Raw genomic sequence first — 24965 nt, forward strand, 5'->3', positions numbered from 1 at the left:
GGTGGCTAATTGGGAATTATAATGATCAGATCCTTCATTTTTTGGTCAAGGGAAAAGTCGTCATTTTGGGTAGGGAGTGTGGGAAGGCACATTCATTCATTCATTCATTCTTATTTATTGAGCGCTTACTTTGTGCAGAGCATTGTACTAGGCACTTGAGAAAGTACAATACAACAATAAAGAGAGACAATCCCTGCCCACAACGCACATGCCTGTAACAGGGGTAAATCAAAATATTAATCTCCCTTAAATTTATCCTTACATGGTGTTGTCGTGTGTGTGTGTTTGTGTGTGATGCATTTTCTCTGCATTCCACAAAACAGATTCATTCATTCAATTGTATTTATTGAATGCTTACTGTGTGCAGAACACTGTACTAAGCGCTTGGGATGAATATCAGTACCTGCATGAGAAATAACTACAAATGTATTCATATGTGGAGATGATTCAGACCATTTTTGTGAGGTATTTCACACCCCTATGAACATAAAGTAGGATCTCACATGCTTTGAATGGACATGTAATCCAGGGCACATAACCACATTCACCCAGACATACTCCAAGAATATACTGGGGGTGGGAGGGCTGAGGGGCGGCATCTTTCAGCTATGTTACGACTGCAAGACTATCCATTAAGGCTTCTGAAGTCCAGTTCTGACCTCAATGGAAAGAATGCTTTTCAAAGTGACCCCACATTTAAGTCCTGAGTCAAAGCCTTGTGTGGTTCCCCCCGCTGCCCGTCTCTAACTAGAAGGTTATGTGTTTCTTAGCTACTGGTCAGACAGGAGGAGTTTGCCAAGAAGCTTTCAGAGAATTTCCTCACCGTGTAACAAATTTATGAGTCATATGAAAAACTGGGAAATGCTTCAACCAGCTGCCTCCCCTTGACTCGAAGTCTTTTCACAACACCTTAGTGCCTCATCCTTTAATGGAGCCAGCAGAATGGCTTATTGTAACATCAAGTGATCCTACAACATTCCCATAAAGGAAAAAAATTTACCTGTTCCCTCCTCTCTCCAATTTCTTTTCCACCTTCATACCCCCCCACTCCCAAAAGAAGTCTGTAAAGATCTTTTGAAAACACTTGGCCACTAAAAAAAGTAACCGTCAGGCTCCTGGGTGTTCTGAGCAGAGACCAGGTTTTGTTTTGTGTCAAGCCCAGTTAGTTGATGCACCCAGAAGAGAGGACATCACTTCAGGGCAAAGGAATTAAGAATCACTGGACTAGGGGAGTAAAGTGGGTGAGAAGAACTGAAAAGAGGATTCTTCATCCCTTTTCTCCAAAGAACAGAACAGTGCTTGGCACACAGTAAGCACTTAAATTCCATAATAATAATATTATTAATAGTCTTTGTTAAGCACTTACTATGTGCCAGGCACTGTTCTAAGTGCTGGGGTAGATACAAGATAATCAGGTTGTCCCAGGTGAGCCTCACAGTCTTAATCCCCATTTCACAGATGAGGTAACTGAGGTACAAAGAACTAAAGTGACTTGCCCAGAGTCACACAGCTGATAAGTGGTGGAGCTGGGATTAGAACCCATGACTTCTGACTCCTAAGGCTGTGCTCTTCCCACTAAGCCATGCTTCTTCTCATAATTATTATTATTATTATTATAACCCATTACTTTTTAACTCCCAGGCTCATGCTCTATCCACTAGACTATCCAAACTACTATAGTGATGCAAGCGTTTATCATATCCTGCCTTGAGTACTACATCCACTTTCTCCCTGACCTCTCTGCCTCCTGTCTCTCCACAATCCAGCCTTTACTTCACTCTGCTGCACAAATTATTTTTCTAAAATAATGTTCAATCCATGTTTCCTCACACCTCAAGAACCTCCAGGGGTTACCCATCCACCTCTACAGCAAACAGAAACACCTTATAATTGACTTTAAAATACTCAATCACCTTGCCCCCTCCCATCTTACCTCACTTATTTCCTAATATAACCCAGCAGATTCACTTCGCTCTTCTAATACCAAATTACTCTCTATACCTCGATCTCATCTATCTTGCTACTGGCCCAAAGGCCCACATAATAATAATAATAATAATAATAATAATAATAGCATTTATTAAGCGCTTACTATGTGCAAAGCATTGTTCTAAGCGCTGGCCTTAAACTCCCTCCCCATTCTTATACGACAGACCGTCACTCTCCCCTTCTTCAAAGCCTTATTAAAAATCACATCTCCTCCAAGAGGACTTCTTCAAGTCCCCATTTCCTCTATTCCCTTCCCCTTCTGTGTCACCTATACACTTGCATCTGTACCCCTTTAGCACTTGATATTCACCCCTCCCTAAGCCCCACAACACTTATGTTCAAATCCGTAATTTATTTCAAAGTCTGTCTCCCCATCTATACTGTAAGCTTCTGGTGGGCAGGGAAGAAGGCTACCGACTCTGTTGTATTGTAACCTCCCCAGAGCTTAGTACAGTGCTCTGCACACTGTAAATCCTCAATAAATACCATTGATTGATTGATTGATTTTACCTAGCACGGAATCTAAAGGTAGAAGCCCGATGCAATATGGTTTGACCGCCAAAACTGGAACAAATCAAACTGGCTTTCTTATCTCGCATCTTCTTACAGCAGTGTGGTTTTTTTTGTTCCCCTTCCAAAAAAGAACGAGGAACTCCTGACCTCTATGTCTGCTTTAAGACATTGGTGGGTAAAATCCCCTAGACCAGAGCTGGTGGTTAACTGAACAGCAATTTGATGCAAGCAGAGGCCAGATAACTCTTTCCAAAGGCTTCTCACCACTAATGCCGTCCAAAGCATTTATGGAGCAAACATTACCGAGCACTAGGCCAAGCTGGTTTCCCTCATAATCACTCTATGGTCAGTCAGTCAATTGTATTTATTGAGCGCTTACTGTGTGCACAGCATTGTACTAAGCGCTTGGGAGAGGACAATACAACAGTGTAACAGACATCCCTTGCCTTTAATGAGTTTATAGTCTAGAACAATCCATGGATGAACCTGAAAAGAGCCAGGCCTACCAGAGTCATCCTGGGACAGCCGGGAATGACCTTGGGAACGTTTAGACCTCTTTCTCTGGCCCCCTGAGGATCCAGGACCTGGGTTGGGGGCATTCAGGATCCCCTGCGACCATTCTTGTTCAGGGAGGAGCCCCAATTCCCATCACTAATTCATGGCATTGGGTTGGAGCCTAGACAGCAAGCAAACTGGGGAAAGAAACAGTGTAAGATAACGGAAAGACCCCAGACTTGGGAGTCACAAGGACCTTGGTTCTAATCCTGGCTCCGCCACTTGTCAGCTGTGTGACCTTGGGCAAATCATTTCACTTCTCTGTGCCTCAGCTACCTCATCTGTAAAATGAGGTTTAAGACTGTGGGCCCACGTGGCTTAGTGGGACGAGCCAGGGCTTGGGAACCAGAGGTCCTAATCCCAGCTCCGCTACTTGTCAGCTATGTGACTTTGGGCCAGTCATTTAACTTCTCTGTGCCTCAGTAACCTCATCTGTAAAATGGGGATTAAGACTGTGAGCACAACGTAGGACAACCTGAATAACCTGTATCTACCCCAGCACTTAGAACAGTGCTTGGCACATAGTAAGCGCTTAACAAATACCACTATTATTATATGGACTGTGTCCAACCTGCTTGGCTTGTATCTACCCCAGCATTTAGTACAGTGCCGGGCACATAGTAAGTGATTAACAAATACAATAAAAAGGAGAGGAGGGGAGGGGTCCTGAGATCTAGAGGGTCTGGGTTCCAATCCCGACTCCGCCACTTGTCTGCTGTGTGACAAAGAGCAAGTCACGTAAATTCTCTGGGTCTGTGTCCTCATCTGTAAAATAATCAATCAATCGATTGCATTCATTGACGCTTACTGTATGCAGAGCACTGTACTAAGTGCTTGGTTAGTAGACACATTCCCTGCCCACATGGAGCTTACAGTTTATAGTCAGTCCTATAACACGGGAGTTGTTGTGAAGGACTCCTTGTAAAGGGAAACTTGTGGTTACGTGCTCTTGCTGTGTCCAATGCTGCAAACATGCGCTCAACTTACTGATGACATCACATCCACCCTACCGGGAAAGACTCACATCTTTGGAAGGGCGTTCCCTTATCTAGAACTGCATGCTACACAAAATGTGTGGTGAAAACTTGCATCTTAGTGAACCGGACCTTACCTATTTCTCTCCCCCGTCTCAGTGTTCTGGAAGGCTGAGAAATTTCTCTGATGAGAATGGAACTGATAAGCCAGAACTACCCCCAGGGTATAGCCAAGCTGCTAGTGTGGAAAGGAAGAATGGCTAGGTGGATTATTTAAATTTCTGAGCAGGCAAGAAGCCGCAGGTATGCAGGTCTGGTGGGTCCCTGACCACAACCTGAATTGTTGCTGTAATTTGGGTGAAAACTGTAATTAGAGGTGGCCCCAGGACAGACAGGAGTCACATGATGGTGGCTAAAGAGGTGGGCCAGTGAATGAAGGTACAGTGAAGGGAGACTAGGTTTTCTGAATGCTGTCGAAGCACCAAAGAGATTCCAAAGGCTATGTGGATTTTCATCCAAAAACCTTTAACCTCTCTGGACACTCGTTCCTTCGGTAAGCAACTGGAAGCTATCAGATGGCTAACGCAATCTGTCCTTGGGCTGATCTGCTAATAAAAAATGATCTAAACTAAGCCACAAAAGTCCCACCAAAATCAGACCGAGCTCTCTGCTTGAGATGCAAACCAGCTGCACACGCCAACCTGATCTGGACTTTGACCCCAAACTCAAAGGCAAATTGAATTCCAAGCTCTATTCTACAGTCATGTCTTCCCTCAGAAATCCAAATTAAAATCAATCCCTAAACCTTTCTCCCCAGTCTTAATGATACTAATGATAATAATAACTGTATTCCTCAAGTAGCATGGCTTATGATAAGTAGCATAGTCTAGTGGATAGTGTACAGATGTGGGAGTCAAAAGTACCTGGGTTCTAAACCCGGCTCTGCCACTTGCCTGCTGTGTGACCTTGGGAAAGTCACCTAACTTCTCAGAGTCTTAGTTTCCTCGTATACCGATGGGATCCAATACCTGTTTTCCCTCCCCTTTAGACAGTGAGTTCCATGTGAGACAGGGACTGTGTCCAACCAGATGTTCCCATATCTACCCCAGTGCTTAGTATACTGCTCGTCACACAGTAAGCACTTAATACCACCATTATTATTATTATTATTATTGCCCACAGATAGGTTCTCATCATCACAGGGTAACCTCTGAAAGCCAAAAGCCAACCCTTTTCCCTCTGTCTCTGCAGTCATGAATGAAGAGGTCTGAGGGAGAAGGAACAATTTAGCATTCTGAAGGTACAATTACTCTATTAGTGACTGGATGAGAGGCAACCAGCCAAATCAAGCCGAAGAATCAGCGTGGCCTAGTGGACAGAACCCGGGCCTTGCCTTCAGAAGGACCTGAGTTCTAATCCCAGCTCTGCCACTTGTCTGCTGTGTGACCTTGGGCAAGTCACTTCACTTCTCTGGGCCTCAGTTATCTCACCTATAAATTGGGCGTGAAGACTGTGAGCCCCATGTGGACATGGACTTTGTCCAACCTGGTTAGCTTTTGTCTACCCCAGCATTTAAAACAGCGCTTGACATATAGTAAGTGCTTAACAAATACCATAATTATTATATGAGTGACTGAATGTGCGCCTGTGATGTAGCAAGTCACTGAAAGAGACGACATGGAGATCAGTGTGAGGCAGTGGCCACTGAGGAGCGACAAGACTGTGTCTGTTATATTGTACTCTCCCAAGAGCTTAGTACAGTGCTGGGCACATAGTAAGCCCTCAATAAGTACGAATGACTGATTGGACTGATGAGCGTGAACAAGATCAATCAATGGTATTTACTGAACGCTTACCATGTGCAGAGCTCTGTACTTAGCGCTTGGGAGAGTCAAACAAAACAGAGTGGGTCAACATGTTCTCTGCCCACAAGGAGCTTAAAGTCTAGTGGGGGACACAGACATCAATATTAATAAATAAATTATAGACATGTACATAAATGTTCCCCTCTCAAGATCGCACCTGGACAGCTTCCAGGTCTCTACCAGTCTTGGCTATGGGAAGAAGACTAGACTGTGAGCCCACTGTTGGGTAGGGACTGTCTCTATATGTTGCCAACTTGTACTTCCCAAGCGCTTAGTACAGTGCTCTGCACACAGTAAGCGCTCAATAAATACGACTGATTGATTGATTGATTGAGAGTCAAGCAATGGCTTACCCATTCCAGTCCTAGCTTGGGCAGTGGCTAGTAAGTGGAAGGCAATCTGCTACAAGTCAAAACTCCCCTGTGCTGGGCAGCAGCGGCCTGGGAGAGAGCCAAGGTTTACTGCGTGGAAAATCAGGTTTACTGCGTGGAAGAAGGCAATGGTGAACCACTTCCTTATTTTCACCAAGAAAACTCTATGGATACACTACCGGAACAATTGAAAATGGAGAGTGGGACATTCTGGGAGAGATGTGTCCATGGAGTCGCTACGGGTCAGAGACGACTCGAAAGCATAAGACAAGACGTAAGCTTTGGCAGTCTGGGAGAGGGGTGAACAAGGGGTGCAAATCCCACTGCAAATCCGAGAGATTCCGGTGGATATTTCATGAGCAAGACACTGTCTGGATGTGCACGGAACGAATGTGTCTTCGTGCAGCGGGGGATATTGGCCAACGTGAGAACATATTTGTGTACGTAGCTGTGAGACGAAAGGGAGTGTTATGACAACATCTTGTAATGATCCTTCCTTAATTAGGCTTCAGGAAATGCACCATTTTGGTTGGGGGAAGGAGTCTAATGAAGACGGATTAGTTTTAGGTCTGATCTGAAAGAGCCAGGAACTAAGATTAATTAGCAACTGCATGTGGTTTATTTTTTAAGGCTGCACTTTTGAAGCTTCCTGAAATCCTGGCTTAATGTCTTCAAACTTTCACTGAACTTTCCATACGCATTCAGGCTGGTTATTTTCTCCTAAAGTCTGATGCTGAATGACCTTTACACCTGGCTGATAGTGGGGACCCAAACGTTTCATATGTTCAAGCGGCACTAGAAAGTCAACCCGGCCAGCATTTTTTCTGCCTCTTTTATGACTTCAATCTGAATCTCTTCCCTAAAAGCTCCTGGAAAAGCTTGCATTCGCCAGGGGACTTGTGAGTGTTTTTAATCATGCCAGCTGTTTAAAGTCTCCTTCGACTCCACAAGCCCCTTTCCCAATCTCTTTTTTTTTTTTTTTTTATCATCACCGCTCGAAACTTCCAAGCCGTCCTCCGGAACAAAGGGACAACAGCTGGGAAGTTTTAAATTTAACAACGTTCGCCTTCCCTGTCTGGCACATTTAAGTACAGTAATTAATAGGGATAATTTTTCCCTCACTCATCCCTCCCCACTCTGCTCAGGCTCCTATCCCAACTGCTATCACCTGCACACATTTGGGGTGCATCTCAGTTGAAGGAACTGGTCCAGCTTGCTTGAATTGCTGGCTTCGGGGCTTCTGTCCTGGGAACATCACCAGGCCAAATGCAACCACTTTTCCTCCAAGAGACCTTCCCTGACTGAGCCCCCCTTTCCTCTTCTCCCACTCTCCTCTGCATCACCCTGACTTGCTTCCTTAATTCACTCCCCCATCCCAGCCCCACAGCACTCTTGTACCCCCTCTAGACTGTACAGTCATTGTGGGCAGGAAATGTGTCTGTTTATTGTAGTATTGTACTCTCCCAGGCACTTAGTATGGTGTTTTGCACACTGTAAGCACTCTATAAATACGACTGAAGGAATGAATGAACCACCTGCAGGTGTGAGGACTCTGACTTTCTGAAGGAAATCCTTGCCTCAGTCCCTTGAACAGGCCAGAAAGATAGAGGCTAGTGGACCGAGTTTCAGTGCCGGTCTCGGTGGGCAGAGAGATAATGTTCCTCAGAGTTCGGTGCTCCATCTTCCAGAGGAGGTTATAAATAATTCTCACTCGATTAATGCAGCAGTACAGTCCGCCCTACCTGAAAGGGAATTGGTGACGATGGCGCTTCTTTCTGTCTCCCTACCTACACCGTAAAGCTCCTCATGGGCAAGGACGTCTACCATCTCTGGCACTGTACTCTCCCAAGAGCACTTAGAATTGTCGGCTGTGTGACTTTGGGCAAGTCACTTCACTTCTCTGGGCCTCAGTTCCCTCATCTGAGAAATGGGGATTAAGACTGTGAGCCCCCCGTGGGACAACCTGATCACCTTGTAACCTCTCCAGTGCTTAGAACAGTGCTTTGCACATAGTAAGCACTTAATAAATGCCATTATTATTATTATTACAGTGCTCTGCACCAATAAGCATTCAATAAATACCACTGCTTGAGTGATGGACTGACTGTTTCCGCAGGTGACTGGCCACATTTTTCAACTCCGTGTGCCCCCCGCCTTTTTTTTTTTCTTTTTTAATGGTATTTGTTAAGTGCTTACTGTATGCCAACCACTGTATTAAGCACTGGGGTAGATAACAAGGTTGTCGGGTTGGACCCAGTCCCTGTCCTAAGGGAGGCTCACAGTCTTAATCCCCATTGTGCCCATGAGATTACTGAGGCAGAGAGAAGTGAAGTGACTTGGCCAAGGTCACAAAGCAGACAAGTGGCGGGGTCAGGTTTAGAACCCAGATCCTTCTGACCCCCAGGCCTGTGTTCTGCCCACTAGACTACACTGCTTGTCTTATCTCTCACCTGAGCTAAGGTCCCTCTGCCTGTTATCGGTTCATGATCTCCTAAGCACCCCACTTCTTCAGGACTGGATTAGCAGGAAGAGAGGACCTGTTCCCCACCGACCCTCCTTCAAAAGTAGCATTCTTTCCCCGAGAGGACCCCTAAAGGTAAGAAAACTTGTTACTCAGAACTCAGGGCAAGAAGGATCCCACTAATGCCTCCAGGACCTGCCCTTTCCCCCTCTAGACAATAAATAATGATAACCATTTTTTTTTTAAATGGGGTATTTGCTAAGCACTTACTCTGTGCCAAAAGCTGTACTAAGCATTGGGGAAGATATAGTATATGCAGATCATATCCTGGCTCGGCCACTTGTCAGCTGTGTGACTTCAGGCAAGTCACTTAACATCTCTGTGCCTCAGTTCCCTCATCTGTAAAATGGGGATGAAGACTGTGAGCCCCACGTGGGACAACCTGATCACCTTGTAACCTCCCCAGTGCTTAGAACAGTGCTTTGCACATAGTAAGTGCTTAATAAATGCCATCATTATTATTATTTACCCCTTTCCCTCAGCTCCCCCTCCCCCTGCAGCATCCCAACTCACTCCCTTTGTTCTACCCCCCAGCCCCAAAGCACTTGTGTATATGTGTACATATCTATAAATCTATTTATGTTAATGCCTGTTTACTTGTTTTGTTATGTATATATATCTATAATTCTATTTATTTATATTGATGTTATTGATGCCTGTCTACTTGTTTTGATGTCTGGCTCCCCCCTTCTAGAACCTGTTGTGGGCAAGGACTGTCTCTCTTGGTTCCTGAACTGTACTTTCCAAGCGCTTAGTTCAGTGCTCTGCAAACAGTAAGTACTCAATAAATACGACTGAATGAACGAATGAAGTCCCTGTCCCCTACCTGGGGTTCACAGTTTCAGTAGGAGGGAGAACTGGTATTAAATCCCCATTTTACAGATGAGGCACAGAGAAGATAAGTGACTTGACCAAGGTCACCCAGCTGGCAAGTGGCAGAGGCAGAATTAGAAGCTTAAGCACTTAGCTCTGCAAACAGTAAGCGCTCAATAAATATGACTGAATGAATGAATTAGAACCCAGGTCCCTTGACTCTCAGGGCAATGCTCTTTCAACAGAGTCCCTTGTGGCTTTGAGGGTCTCTCCGCTGAATGAGACTATTCTGAGACACAAAAGGGATGGAGGAAGGGAGGAGGAGAGAAGACATATTCCCTCTCCATGGTTCTTGTCATCCTGAGCATTCCTGGGCACATATCTGTACGAATCTATGCTGCACCATTGTTAAATTCCAAGACCCATGGTTTATAGAGGCACCAGGAACAAGTGGTATCCATATGCAGCTACCTGCTCCTTCAATAACCAGTGCTTTCAAGATTTCATCAGTGATTCAAGCTTTAAACCCATCAACACCATCTCCTTGGGAGGCTTTTACACGCTGTTGCTTAGTACAGTGCTGCCCACACAGTAAGCACTCAATAAATTGCACATGGAAGCGGCGTGGCTCAGTGGAAAGAGCCCAGACTTTGGAGCCAAAGGTCATGGGTTCAAATACCAGCTCCGCCACTTGTCAGCTGTGTGACTTTGGGCAAGTCACTTCACTTCTCTGTGCCTCAGTTACTTCATCTGTAAAATGGGGATTAAGACTGTGAGCCCCATGTGGGACAACCTGATCACCCTGTAACCTCCCCAGCACTTAGAACAGTGCTTTGCACATAGTAAGTGCTTAATAAATGTCATTATTATTATTATTATCAAATACTATTGATGATTCTAGCTCTTCAATGAAATTGCAAAAAGGACAACTTGTACACCCTCCAGCTGTTCCACCTGTTTCCTTTCAGGGGCAGATTCTAGTATATTAAGAACCTCCTCCATCCAATTCTTCTGGGTTAAGTCATCTAGATTCCTTCATTTCACTTGTGCCTCTTATCTAAGCTCACATTACCAGGGTGATTACAGTTTCCAGCAAAGATCGTTGTTAATAATTAAGAATTTGGCCCTTCTGAATTGCTCGCACCTATGAGAGCTCCCTTTCCAGTTATTTTCCTATGGTATTTGTTAAGCACTTTTGGGTGCCAGGTACTGTAATAAGCACTGGAGTAGATACAAGCTCATCAGGTTGTCCCACTTGGGGTTCACACTTAATCCCCATTTGACAGGTGAGGTAATGGAGGCACAGAGAAGTGACGTGACTTGCTCAATGTCATACAGCAGACAAGTGGTGGAACTGAGATTAGAACTCAGGTCCTTCTGATTCCCAAACTCATGCTCTATCCTCTAAGTCACCCTGCTTCTCCATGACTGAAGACCTAGTTTACACAGCCGATCACTTTAAAGTTCTCTTTAAAATCACGGATTTCCTTTTATCCCTCCCCCTCCCTGCCGCAGTCAAACTGGCCGGAATGGGCTGGTCAAAGTTTTAGAGTTGGAGGGCTTTACTGGATTAAAGTTTAAAATCATTAAGCGAGGTCAACATCTGAAGACAGAATGAAGCATTTTCAGAGACAGGGTGACTTTTAGGGCAGAGCCTGTGGGAAGGTCTGTGCAGCAAGACCAAAGGAAGCTGAATTGCCTAATGCTGAGCATGGAGTTGGGAGTCAGAAGGACCTGGGTTCTAATCCCTGCTCTGCCACTTGTCTGCTGTGTGATCTTGGGCAAGTCACTTCACTTCCCTGTACCTCCGTTACCTCATCTGTAAAATGGGGATTAAGACTGTAAGCCTCATGTGGGACAGGGACTGTGTTCAACTTTATTGTCTTGTCTCTACCCCACAGCTTAGTTCAGTGCCTGACACGTAGTAAGCACTTAAATACCATATATAGGACCAAAACCTGCTCTGACACTGCAAATGGAAAACGGCAAATGCATCTCACTTAGCCAGAGACTGTTCAGTATGACCATAGTTTGGGGAGGAGTTCAAATAGCTTCAGACACCCTCAGGGTTAAAATCTCATGTATGTAAATGTTGCTGAAGACATCAAGGCAGTCTTTTCCACAGTTCCTTAACAAGAAATAATAACCATGGAACTAACAGTCTAAGTATTAAAGGATCCACTAATCTTTTCCACAGTGACTATAATAAATCATCGATAATCAAACACCTAATAGGGTAAGCACTGAACTATCCATGACTCACACTTACAAGCTGTGTTCACACTGTTGGTTTTCAGTCCAAACATACATCATACCCTCACTCTAAAGCCTAAATATAAACTCACCCTTAATCCTGTCCCTCATTCTAGCCTTGATTTGAATTCTAGATAGACTCCTAATTCAAAAATAGTCCTTAATCCTAATTCCGTATGGGTTTTCAGGGATTAATTCAGTGCCTTTTGATTTGTGCCCCTTGTAGATGACACGTTTTTGCTCCATCTTGACTTTCAGCTTTTTGGTTTGTCAACATTTATCGCCCACCCTCGCGTGGAAAGCAAGACAAAGAGGCAAAAAAGAAAACAGCACTAGGCACCACAAACAATACCCACAACAATGCAACGCGAAACAACTCTTTTGGGTGCCCAGTGGCCAGAACTGCAGATCTGCATGGGCTTTCTTTACTCACCCAGGCACTCAAAGATGAACTTCACCATCCATTTATCACTGGCATCAAAGCAATCCTCACAGTAAGCACTTAACAAATATCACAATTATTATTAATTATTACTAACTGTCTCCCCCCGTTCCCTCTACCAAAGCCAGGAGACGGTAAATGGAAACCTCGCACCCTGGGTGATTACATAAGGCAGGCCAAGAACATCAGCAGCGTGGGTCCTGCTAGGTGCCTGGCAAAGCTCCCGATCACCCCATCCCTCCTGCCGCCGGCTCCGTCAGCCGACGAGCACACCTCTCCCCCCCCCGGACGCCTGCCGTCTGATCGGACGAGCTAATGGCCTTATAATTCTTCCTCGGGAGGAGAGGCAGCAGATGTTTAAAGCAGATCCTCTGGCACGGGGAAACGTGTCGGTGAGAGTTCTGCTCTCTGATGGAGGGGAGAGACCGGGGGGCCGGGAGGAGAGTGGGGGACTCTTGGCACAGCCAGAGAGGCTGAAAGTGATTAATGCTCCTCTCCGTGCAGGAGCTTCGGAGGTGCGCCCGGTGAGTTTTCCCTGAGCATGGAGCTTGGCTTAGAGGACAGAGCATGGGCCTGGAGTCGAGAGGACGTGGGTTCTACTCCTGGCTCCTCCATCTGTCTGTTTGTGTGACCTTGGACAAGTCCCGTCCTCATTAAGACCGTGTGAGCCCCATGATGGACAGGGACTGCATCCAACCTGATTAAATTGTATCTACCCCAGGGCTTATAACACTGCGTTGCACATGGTAAATGCTTTACAAATACCATAATTATTATGATTATTACTGTGTGCTATGCGTTTGGGAGAGCAGAATTGGGGAGGGGGCAGGTTGGGGGGGAAGAGGCTTCTAGAAGACAAGAGCCCATTTTTATGATTATTATTGTGTGCTATGGCGCTCGGGAGAGCAGCATTGGGGAGGGGGCATGTTGGGGGGAAGAGGCTTCTAGAAGACAAGAGCCCATTTTTATGATTATTATTGTGTGCTAAGTGCTTGGGAGAGCAGCACTGGGGAGGGGGCAGGTTGGGGGGAAGAGGCTTCTAGAAGACAAGAGCCCAACTCTCCTGTAAATTAAGAGGCTGAAGTCCTATCCTGGCTCTGCCATCATTCATTGTACATTAATGAGGGTAACTACCTCCCCCAAAGGGAGGCTGAGGGATTAAGGTGATCTTCCTAAAGTGCTTTCAGCCCCTAGAATGAAGGCTTATAAAAATACAAATTATAAAGGTATTCTGTGGCTCATAAATCTCTTTGAAAGATGCAACAAAACTGCAGGAAGTATCAGTATTATTATGAACAGTTGCGTGAAAGATATGATTTTTAGGGCTTTAGTGACCATTAGACTCAGCTTCTTCTATGACACCCCAAAAGATACAGCCTCATGAGTATTCGACCCGGGGTTGAAATCCTATCCAAAGTCATTCTCCAGTGATTTGGGGCCCCTTTTACGACAAGCTCCGTTGACTCCTCAGTCTCTCGTAGAAAGAAGAATTCAGTGATCGCAGCAGTGAGATAGACTGTAAGCTCCTTGAAGGTAGGCAGGCAGGGAAGGATGGCACTGTTCTAATTGCTGGGCACTGTTCTAAGTGCTGGGCACTGTTCTGAGAAGAACTGGGGCTTGGCTCCAAAAGAAATCCTTCCGGGAAATTTGAATAGAAAAATACAAAATAGAAAATATGACTCCTGCTACGCCTCCATCTCGGGACCGTATACTGATATGACGCTTCTCCAAGGCTCCTGCTTCCAAATGCCAAGAGAAGCAGCATGACTGAGCGGATGGAGCCCGGGCATGGGAGTCAAAAGGACCTGGGTTCTAATCCCAGCTCCGTTACTCGTCTGCTGTGTGACTTTGGGCAAGTCCCTTAATTTCTCTGGGCCTCAGTTATCTCAACTGTAAAATGAGGATTAAGAATGAGCCCCACGTGGGACAGGGACTTTGTCCAACCTGATTTGCTAGGATCCATCCCCAGTGCATAGTGCAGTGTCTGGCGAATAGTAAGCGATTAAAAGCATACCATTATTATTATTACTGGATCCCTAGTCTCTACCTGGTGTGAGGGTTGGAGGTTCACTTATTTCCCCAAATTCAGTGGAGGCTAAAATGAGGGATGGAAATAGGGACTGAAACAGCCATCCGCGGAGCTTAGTCTTTGGAACAATCCCTATATGACTGGCAGAAGAATTCAAGCAACTTTCCTGGGGCTTAGTACAGTGCTTTGCACACAGTAAACACTTCATAAATACTACTACTATTGGGGATTATCTACCTCTCCCTGAGTAAACAGCCCAGTCAGATAAGCCCTATGAAATTAGGGTCCACAACAATCTTTAACACATGGCCCTACACAACATGAGTGCACAACACTACTACACATGAGACCTCAAAATCTACTGACTGATTCCTGGTTCCCCTTCCTCTCAGAACCAGGGAGGAAATGCAATGGGGAGTAGACTGCAAGCTTGCTGTGGGCAGGGAAGCAGCATGGCTCAGTGGACAGAGCCCGGGCTTTGGAGTCAGAGTTCATGGGTTCAAATCCCGGCTCTGCCAATTGTCATCTGTGTGATTTAACTTCTCTGGGCCTCGGTTACCTCATCTGTAAAATGGGGATTAAGACTGTGAACCCCCCGTGGGAAAACCTGATCACCTTGTAACCTCTCCAGCACTTAGAACAGTGCTTTGCACATAGTAAGAGCTTAATAAATGCCATTATTATTATTGTTATTATTATTATTATCAACTCTGTTACAGCATACTCTCTCAAGCACCCTCTCTGCGCATGGTAAGCCCTCGATAAATCTAATTGATTGATTGAAAATTCAGCAGAGAAGCATTTTTAGATGTTCAGTGAAATATCTCTGGCAGTTCACAACATAATTCTCCATCTCTGGTAGATTTCATTTTTACACGGCCTGAATGGTCATTTTTACAAGTCAGAAGGACCTGGGTTTTAATCCCCGCCCCACCAGGTGTCTTCTGTGTGACCTTGGGCAAGTCACTTCACTGTGCCTCTGCTCCCTCATCTGTAATGGGGATTAGGACTATAAACTCCATGTGGGATAAGTGATTAGCTTGTATCTACCCCAGCACTTAGTACAGTACCTTGCACACAGTAAGCGCTTAGCAAATACCATTAAAACCAAAACCAAAAAAACTACACACATCTGGCCAGTGACAGCAAAGGCTTGCCTCCTCTTTCGCTGGGAAAGTCAACGACGGGAGAGGATCGGTCTTGTCTGCTGCTTTGAGAGCCTCCTCATGCTCTAATCCCTTTTATTTAGAACAGGGTGCCATAATTGATTCCTGTTTGCAAACAGGAAGAGCTGATTAGGAGGGAGGCAGAGTGTAAATACTATTATTGTTAAGCTAGAGTCTCGGTTTGGCTTATCTTTTCTGCAAATCAATTTAATGTGAAGGCCTAAATGAAGAAGGCAGAAGTTTACAAGGACTTCAACCACAGTTCAAAGAGGATGTCTAGACTGTGAGCCCGTTGTTGGGTGGGGACTGTCTCTATATGTTGCCAACTTGTACTTCCCAAGCGCTTAGTACAGTGCTCTGCACACAGTAAGCGCTCGATAAATACGATTGAATGAATGAATGAATGAATGTCAATTACATAACTGTGGTACTGGGTAAGTGCTTACTATGTGCCAAGCACTGTAAGCTCGTTGCGGGGAAGGAACGTGTCTACCAACTCTGTTATAGTGTACTCTCCCAAGCGCTCGTACAGTGCTCTGCAAATAGTAAGTGCTCAGTGAATATCGCCGAACTAAATGCTGGGGGTAGAAAACAAGATAATTGGGTCAGATACAATCCCAGTCCCACATGGGGCTCGGTTAATGTAGGAGGGTGAGCAGGTATTTCATGTAGAGAAGTAGCATGGCTCAGTGGAAAGAACATGGGCTTGGGAGTCGGAGGTCATGGGTTCAAATCCAGGCTCCGTCAAGTGTCAGCTGTGTGACTTTGGGCAGGTCACTTCACTTCTCTGTGTCTCAGTTACCTCATCTGTAAAATGGGGATTAAGACTGTGAGCCCCACGTGGGACAACCTGATCACTTTGGATCCTCCCCAGTGCTTAGAACAGTGCTTTGCACCACACAGTAAGCACTTAACAAATGCCATCATTGTTATTACTATTATCTTTGTTTTACAGGAGAGGAAACTGAAGTGTAGAGAAATGAAATGACTTGACTAAGGTCGCCCGGCAGGCAGGTGACAGAGCCGTGACTAGAACCCAGGTCCTCTGATTTTCAGGCCAGGGCTGTTTCTATTCTCCTGTAGCCCTGGGCTGACAGAAGCTGAGCTGCAGGTAGGAGCCCAAGGCAGCTCAGAGGAGCAAGTATTTGGAACCGTACCACACATATGTTAATCATGAAATTAAACAGATGGCCCACTCACTCACCAGCAAAAGTCTGCTGGGGCCTGTAGAAAGAACTTGATTTCCTATTCAGCATAACAATTTGAACATCACAAGGTGTAGGGTTACAGGCTTTTTCTTTCTTCCCACCTGAAGGGCTTAAGGAGGACCAGGGAGGAATTTCATCTGATGTCGAGATACTAATCTCGTTTTATAACTTTCTGATCTGTCTGCTAGGATCAGGCCCACCGAAACACAAAAGCCCGCTCTGTGCCAGGGGTGGTGGGGAGGGGGACGAGGATGAATAAGATGGGGGTGGGCTTGCGTTTGGAAGCATCACTCACAGAAAAAGGCAGGCAAAGGTGAGGCCTGCTTTCCCCGGCTTCTAAGTCACTCCCTGGCTGGAGGTGATACAAGAGAAGAAAAATCTCGCTGCTCCTAGAAGGTTCCAAGAAGCTTGAGAAGCAGCGTGGTCTACTAATAAGCATGGACTTGGGAGTCAGAAGGTCATGGGTTCTAGTCCTGGCTCCACTGCTTGTCTGCTGTGTGCCCTGGGTGAGTCACTTCACTTCTCTGTGCCTTAGTTACCTCATCTGTAAAATCAGGATTAAGACTGGGAGCTCTATGTGGGACAGGGACTGTGTCCAACCCAATGATCTTGTATCTACTCCAGCGTTTAATACAGTGCCTGGAAGATAGTAAGCACTTTGTAATCATAATAATGGCATTTATTAAGCGCTTCCTATGTGCAAAGTACTGTTCTAAGCGCTGGGGTGGTTATAAGGTGATCAAGTGGTCCCCTGGGGGGCTCACAGTCTTCATCCCCATTTTATAGATGAGGTCACTGAGGCACAGAGAAATTAAGTGACTTGCCCACGTAGCTGACAATTGGCAGAGCCGGGATTTTACAATTAGTAAATTAAAGTAAATTAGTATTTACTTTACAAATACTGTTTTTTTAAAAAAGTCAACTACTTGCCCCCTGCACTTTCCTCCTCCCCCTCTTCCTCCTACACCAACAGATTTATTGAGCGATTACTGCAGGCATGGCATACAGTTCTAAAACACTGTCCTAATGATAATAATAATTGTAGGAATTGTTAAGCGCTTTCTATGTGCTAAGCACTATACTAAATGCTGGGGTGCATTCAAGATCATCAGGTTGGACACAGTCCTTGTCCCTCATGAGCCTCAGTCTAAAGGGGCGGGGAGAACAACTACTGAATCCCCATTTTACAGATGAGGAAACTGAGGCACAGAGAAGTTAAGGAAGTCGTGCAGCAGGGAAGTAGTGGAGCCTGACTGAAAACCCAGTTTTCTTTGTTTTTTTAATGGTCTTTGTTAAGCACTATGTGCCAAGCACTGTACTAAGCCCTGGGGACCACACAAGCTAATCAGGTTGGACACAGTCCCTGTCCCATGTGGGGCTCACAGTCTTAATCCCCATTTTACAGATTGGGAAACTGAGGAACAGAGAAGTTAAGGAAGTTGTCCAAGGTCATGCAGCAGGGAAGTAGTGGAGCCCGATTGAGAACCCAGTTTTCTTTGTTTTTTTAAACGGTCTTTGTTAAGCACTATGTGCCAAGCACTGTACTAAGCCCTGGGGAACACACAAGCTAATCAGGTTGGACACAGTCCCTGTCCCATGTGGGGCTCACAGTCTTAATCCCCATTTTACAGATGAGGTAACTGAGGCACAGAGAAGTGAAGTGACTTGCCAGAGGTCACACAGCAGACAAGCAGCAGAGCCAGGATTTAGATCCCAGGTCTTTCTGATTTCCAAGCCCTCGCCTTATCCACGACGCTAAGCTGGTTTTGGTTGTCTCTCTCCCAGGCCTGTGCTCTTTCCACTAGGCCATGGCACTGTGAGCATGTCTCCCCGTTTGTCAAAAACCTCCTATGGTCACCATCTGTTTCAGGGAACTCGATCAGCAATCTTCCCCTACTTATCCTCACTTCTCTCTCATTACAACCCAGTTCACACACTTCGCTCCACACAACTGCAACCTACTCAGTGTACCTCACTCTTGTCTCTCTGCTCCTCGACCCCCTGCTCAAGCCCTCCCTCCTGCCTGGACCTCCTACCCCTTTGTATGTGGCAGATCACTACTCTCCCCATCTTCAAATCCTCTGAAAATCACTTCCCTTCTGTGAAGATTTCCCTGATTCTCATCTCCCCACCCTTTCTGTAAGCTCATTTTTTTCAAGGGCATTTGTTTAGTGCTTACTATATGCCAAGAACTGTACAAAACGCTGGGGAAGATACAAACCAATCAGATACAAACCAGTCCATGTTCCATGGGGGACTCACAGCCTTAACCCCCATTTTAAAGAGAAGTTAAGTGACTTGCCCAAGGTCATACGGCAGATAAGTGGCTGCCGTATGAAGCAGCGTGGCTCAGTGGAAAGAGCCCGGGCTTTGCAGTCAGAGGTCAGTAAGCACTTACTATGTGCAAAGCACTGTTCTAAGTACTGGGGAAGATACAAGGTGATCAGGTTGTCCCATGTGGGGCTCACAGTCTTAATCCCCATTTTACAGATGAGGCAACTGAGGCACAGAGAAGTTAAATGACTTGCCCAAAGTCACACAGCTGACAAGCGGCGGAGCCGGGATTTGAACCCGTGACCTCTGATTCCCAAGCCCGTGCTCTTTCCACTGAGCCATGCACATCTCTCTCAGAATGCCCCGCTCTCCATCTGCAATCGTTCCGGTGGTGTATCCATAGAGTTTTCTTGGTAAAAATACCAAAGTGGTTTACCATTGCCATCTTCTGCACAGTAAACTCAAGCCTCCGCCCTCGACTCTCTTCCATGCCGCTGCTGCCCAGCAAGGGTGAGTTTTGACTTGTAGCAGATTCCCACTCGCTAGCCACTGCCCAAGCTAGGAACTGAATGGGCAGGCCTCTGCTTGACTCTCCCTCCTGTAGCCGAGACAGGTGGAGCACTGGAAACTCTCCAGGTGCGACCCTGAGAGGGGAATGGGGAGTTTACCATCCAGCTCTTTAAAACCGCCCTACTCTCCCACTGAGGATTTTGGAAATCTTTCCCTGTTTCCCAGGGGATCCTTTGGCCTTTGACCATCATATGCTGCCAAAACAGCCCCACAAGCCGCCTCATTCCCCTTGGGTTCCAGAGTCCCCTTGATTATCATCTCCTCTTGTCCTCCATCCGCACTGCATCCCGCTCCTAGAACAACTGAAGCTGTGGGAATTGGATAGATGGGAGCGTGGGGGAGGAGGTCTGAGAAGAGTCTTCCCTCCCCTCCCAGCTCCTCCTGGATCCGAAGCTGTGGTTGTCCTATGAGCAGGGACTGCAAGCCCTGGCCTGGAACTGGAGAGGGAGAAACAAGGAAATGGGAAACAAAAAAAAACAGTGGCAGGTGGAAGGGAAGGGGCTGTGGGGTGAGAGAGACCATGGTTAGGGGTGAGGGGATCGTGGGGTGAGGGAAGGAGCTCATGGGGGGAGGGGATTGCAGGGTGAGGGGATTGTGAGGGTGAGGGGATCATGGGGTTGACAGAATTGTGGGGGTGAGGGGATCAGATACATTGCCAACTTGTACTTTCCAAGTACTTAGTACAGTGCTCTGCACACAGTAAGCGCGCAATAAATAAGATTGACTGATTGATCAGGGGGTGAGGGGATCACGGTGCCAGCCACCACCACCCAAAATGCCTAAACCAACCTGGGACCCCCGTTACCCATCCCAACTCTCTCCCTTACCCAAACTCGGGGACCAGGAAGGAGGTTTCCCTGATGGGAGCTTGTGCGGAGATGGAACCCCTGACCCCAGGGATACCGGTTCCACCGGGGCTCTGAAGGTTCTGAGGGAAGGCGAAGGAAGCGGGTCGGCAAACAGAAGCGGGAGGCTTTGAGGGAGGCCGACGTGGGGAGAACAGAGGGAAGACGAGGGCGGCACAGCTGTGACGAGGAAAAGCAGGGGGGAAAAGGCAAGGACAGGGAAGAAGAGGAAAATGTGCAAGTCATAAACCATCAGGAGGCTCTGTAAGCCATTAGATAATTAACCGAAGTGAAAAATCAGAAAGCCCCAACTTCTGCTACCATTATATGGCTGCAGTCGCTTTGGAGTTTGATTGGATAAAGTATTTTTATTAACTTCATATTTTGCCTCTAATTTTCCTCCCCTGGTCCTTTCATATTATTGGCCCGGAGCCCCCCGGCTCCAGCGGTGATGTTTATTGGCAGTGGCAGAGTGCAGCACACTCCCTCAGGCTTCCCACAGACAAACCCCAGAGCGCAAACCGCCAGCGCCAGCAACTTCATACGCTGCCTCCACTGTGAAATTGCTCAAGCATTCCCCCTGCCCCCCAACCCCTCCCTCCTCAGTCCCCCCTCCTTCTTTCCCCCTCCCCATGAGGCTTCGGTTCACCCCGGGATTTGTGAGAAGCAGCCCCCATCCTTTTTTTTTGTTAAGCACTCACTAAGTGCCAGGCGCTGTACTAAGATGGACACACATGGGGCTCGCAGTCTCGATCCCCATTTTGCAGACGAGGGAACTGAGGCACGGAGAAGTGAAGCGACTTGCCCAACATCACGCAGCAGGCAAGTGGTGGAGCTGGGATTCATTCATTCATTCGTTTGTATTTATTGAGCACTCACTGGGTGCAGAGCATCATCATCAATCGTATTTATTGAGCGCTTACTGTGTGCAGAGCACTGTACTAAGCGCTTGGGAAGTACAAGTTGGCAACATATAGAGACAGTCCCTACCCAACAGTGGGCTCACAGTCTAAAAGGGCACTGTACTAAGCACTTGGGAGAGTGCAGTAATAATAATAAGGGCATTTATTAAGCATTTACTATGTCCAAAGCACTGTTCTAAGCACTGGGGAGGTTACAAGGTGATCAGGTTGTCCCACGGGGGGCTCACAATCTTAATCCCCATTTTACAGATGAGATAACTGAGGCCCAGAGAAGTGAAGTGACTTGCCCAAAGTCACACAGCTGACAGTTGGTGGAGCCGGAATTTGAACCCGTGACCTCTGACTCAAAAGAGAAGCAGCATGGCTCAGGGGAAAGAGCACGGGCTTTGGAGTCAGAGGTCATGGGTTCGAATCCCAGCTCCACCACAAGTCTGCTGTGTGACCTTGGGCAAGTCACTTAACTTCTCTGAGCCTCAGTTACCTCATCTGCAAAAATGGGGATTAAGACTGTGAGCCCCACGTGGGACAACATGATCACATTGTATCCCCCCCCAGCGCTTAGAACAGTGCTTTGCACATAGGAAGCGCTTAACAAATGCCATAAAAAAAGCCTGTGCTCTTTCCACTGAGCCACACTTCTTCTCAATAACCACATTCCCTACCCACACTGAATTTGCAGTCTAGAGGGATTAGAGTAGATTAGAATCCAAGTCCCGGGCCCGTGCTCTGTCCACTAGGCAACACGACTTCTCAGTCCTTGGCAGGTAAACTCTTCACCTCAAGCACGGAGGGAGTGTGGGGAGGTGGCTCACTGGGCGGGGGTGACCTTGGTGGTTAGACACCCCACCAAGGGGAGTCTAACCCTTCAGCCACTGTACTAAGCGTTTGGGAGAGTACAATATAGCAGACACATCCCCTGCCCACAGTGAGCTTGCAGTCTAGACAGGGCAACACCAACCATCCACCCAATTCATTCCATCATAGTCATTAATAAGAATGATAATGATGGCATTTGTTAAGTGCTTACTATGTGCAAAGCACTGTTCTAAGCGCTGGGGGGGGGATACAAAGTGATCAGGTTGTCCCGCGTGGGGCTCACAGTCTTCATCCCCATTTTAAAGATGAGGTAACTGAGGCACAGAGAAGTTAAGTGGCTTGCCCAAGGTCACACAGCAGACAAGTGGCGGGGCCAGGATTCGAACCTTGAGCGTTTACTGTGTGCCGAGTACTGTACTAAGCGCCTGGAAGAGCACAGTCAACAATAAACAGGCACATTCCCTGCCCCACGATGAGCTTAACCCGTTGTGACTACTTTAACCTTCATTGTCAACACACAGACTTCCCCACTCAATGACAGAGTCAAGAACAACACACAAAGCATCCGAGACATCTGCTCTCACCCCTATAGACCGTAAGCTCCTTGTGGGCAGGGAGACCGTCAGCCAACTCTGTTGTATTGCACTCTCCCAAACACTTAGTACAGTGCTCTGCCCACAACAAGCACTCAATAAATCACAGTGACTGATTGACTGCTTGACCACACTTCCTTCTCAAGCCTCCTCTAGCCAAAAGTGTGTTTATCTGACTGTGCCAAAACATGACAGTAGTAATGGCTGAGTTTCACTGAATTCCTTCCAACATGTTAAGATGGTCTGGAATGAGCAAGGGAGTGGAAGTCATTGCATCTGGGATCTAGGCCCAGCCGTTCCGCCTGTCATGTGACCATGGGCCTCCGTTTCATCACCTGTACAATGGGCACAAGGGTACCTGCTCCCTTCCTAACTCTCACAGAGATGGCGGAAAGGCAAAATGAAATGACTGAATGGAGAGAAATTGGGAGGTATTAAACACCATATGGTTTCAAGGAAATCTTATTATGGAATAATAGCAGAGAAGTTGGAGAAGCAGCCTGGCCTAGTGGAAAGAGCACACGCCTGGGAGTCAGAGGACCTGGGTTCTAATTCCAGCTCTGCCAACTGCTTGCTGTGTGACCTCGGGCAAGTCACTTAGCTTCTCTGTGCCTCAGTGCCCTCAGCTATAAAATGGGGATTCAATACCTGTTCTCCCTACTACTTAGACTGTGAGTCCCATGCGGGATAGGGACTGTGTCCAACCTAATTAACTTGTACCTACCCCAGCGCTTAGAACAGTGTTTGACACATACTAAGCGTTTAACCAAATACCATAAAAAAAGAATGATGAAGATCACAGTCCAAATGACTGACTTTCTGCTCCGATAAGCTTCAAAATCAAGAAGGAGCTCACACCCCATATTAACTTTCTTACGTATGTCTGGCCCAAAGCCAAACAGCAGCAGTGGTTTTTCTCTCTAGGATCTTCTAGAGTGACGAGAAGTCATCCTGCCCAGAACCTGTCCCTGGCAAACCTAAACTTCTTTGTTTCAATCTGCAAAACCCAGCTCCAGGTGCCCCAAAAAGAGAGAAGCTGCTTTGAGAGTTTATCATACCCTGTTAACTCCTCGCAGAGGAGAGAATCCGGTCTCAATAGCCAGGCTACCTATTGCTCTCAGTAAAATTTTACCCAGGTGATTTTCCTTTTTGACTGAAAAGACCAAAGGACCCTTTTCTTCCAAAATCCTAAAAAGGAAACCGTATAACCTATCCTGGGGAAAGCGGGGGTCTGCAGAACCCAAACGAAGCTGGAAAAAATTAACTTCAAAAATAGATTTTCACCCATCTCTCGCTGCTAACTCACTGCAGGATTTTCAAAACGTTTTGGTCATGTGAATCCGTGTCTGAATAATGAATAATAATAATTCCCTGTATCTCTCCACGACCGCTCCTTCCCTGGGGCTCAGGGCTCACAGGGCAAACCTGGATTTTTGTCATCACCCAACCCCTATGTTATCCAAAGTTGGATTTCGGTACTTTGTGGGGAGTTCGGGTGACTTGACCAAAGGCACTTTTTTTATGGTATTTGTTAAGTGCTTACTATGTGCCACGCACTGTTCTAAGTTCTAGGGTAGATACAAGCTAATCAGGTAGGGCACAGTCTCTGTGGGGCTCTTAGTCTTAATCCCCACGTCACAGATGAGGTAACTGAGGCACAAAGAAGTGAAGTGACTCGCTCAAGGTCACACAGCAGCCAAGAGGGGAGCTGGTACTAGAACCCAGGTCCTTCAGACTCTCAGGTCTGTGCTCTAGCCACTAGGCCACACCGCTTCTCAGCGTGACACTTCCAGACAGATCTCAGGAGCTGAGACAGGCAATGGGCTGCAAAGGTCCATAGAGGGGCTCTGAAAATTTCTCCTAATGACAATAGGAGATAAAAAAAGATAATTTGCTTACTGTCGTTAAGACCCAGATGACCCAGCTTGTGAGATCAAAATGTTAAGACCCCATGTTTTTCTGTACAGCTAGCCACTTATCTTGCCACTAGCCATATAGATTAGTGGCAAGCCCAATAACAGCATGACTAGAAATAGTTTTCATCCATAATGAGAATCATCATCAGAGTTGTACTTGTTAAGCTCTTACTATGTGCGAAGTACTGTGTTCCACATGGGGCTCCAGTGTAAGGGGAAGGGAAAACAGGTTTTTCCTCCCTATTCTACAGATGAGGAAACTGAGGCCCAGAGAAGTGAAGTGAGTTGCCCCAGGTCACCCAGCAGGCTCGTGGCAGAGCCAGGATTAG

This window comes from Tachyglossus aculeatus, chromosome 9 (genome assembly GCF_015852505.1).
Source record: "Tachyglossus aculeatus isolate mTacAcu1 chromosome 9, mTacAcu1.pri, whole genome shotgun sequence".
NCBI lineage: Eukaryota > Metazoa > Chordata > Mammalia > Monotremata > Tachyglossidae > Tachyglossus > Tachyglossus aculeatus.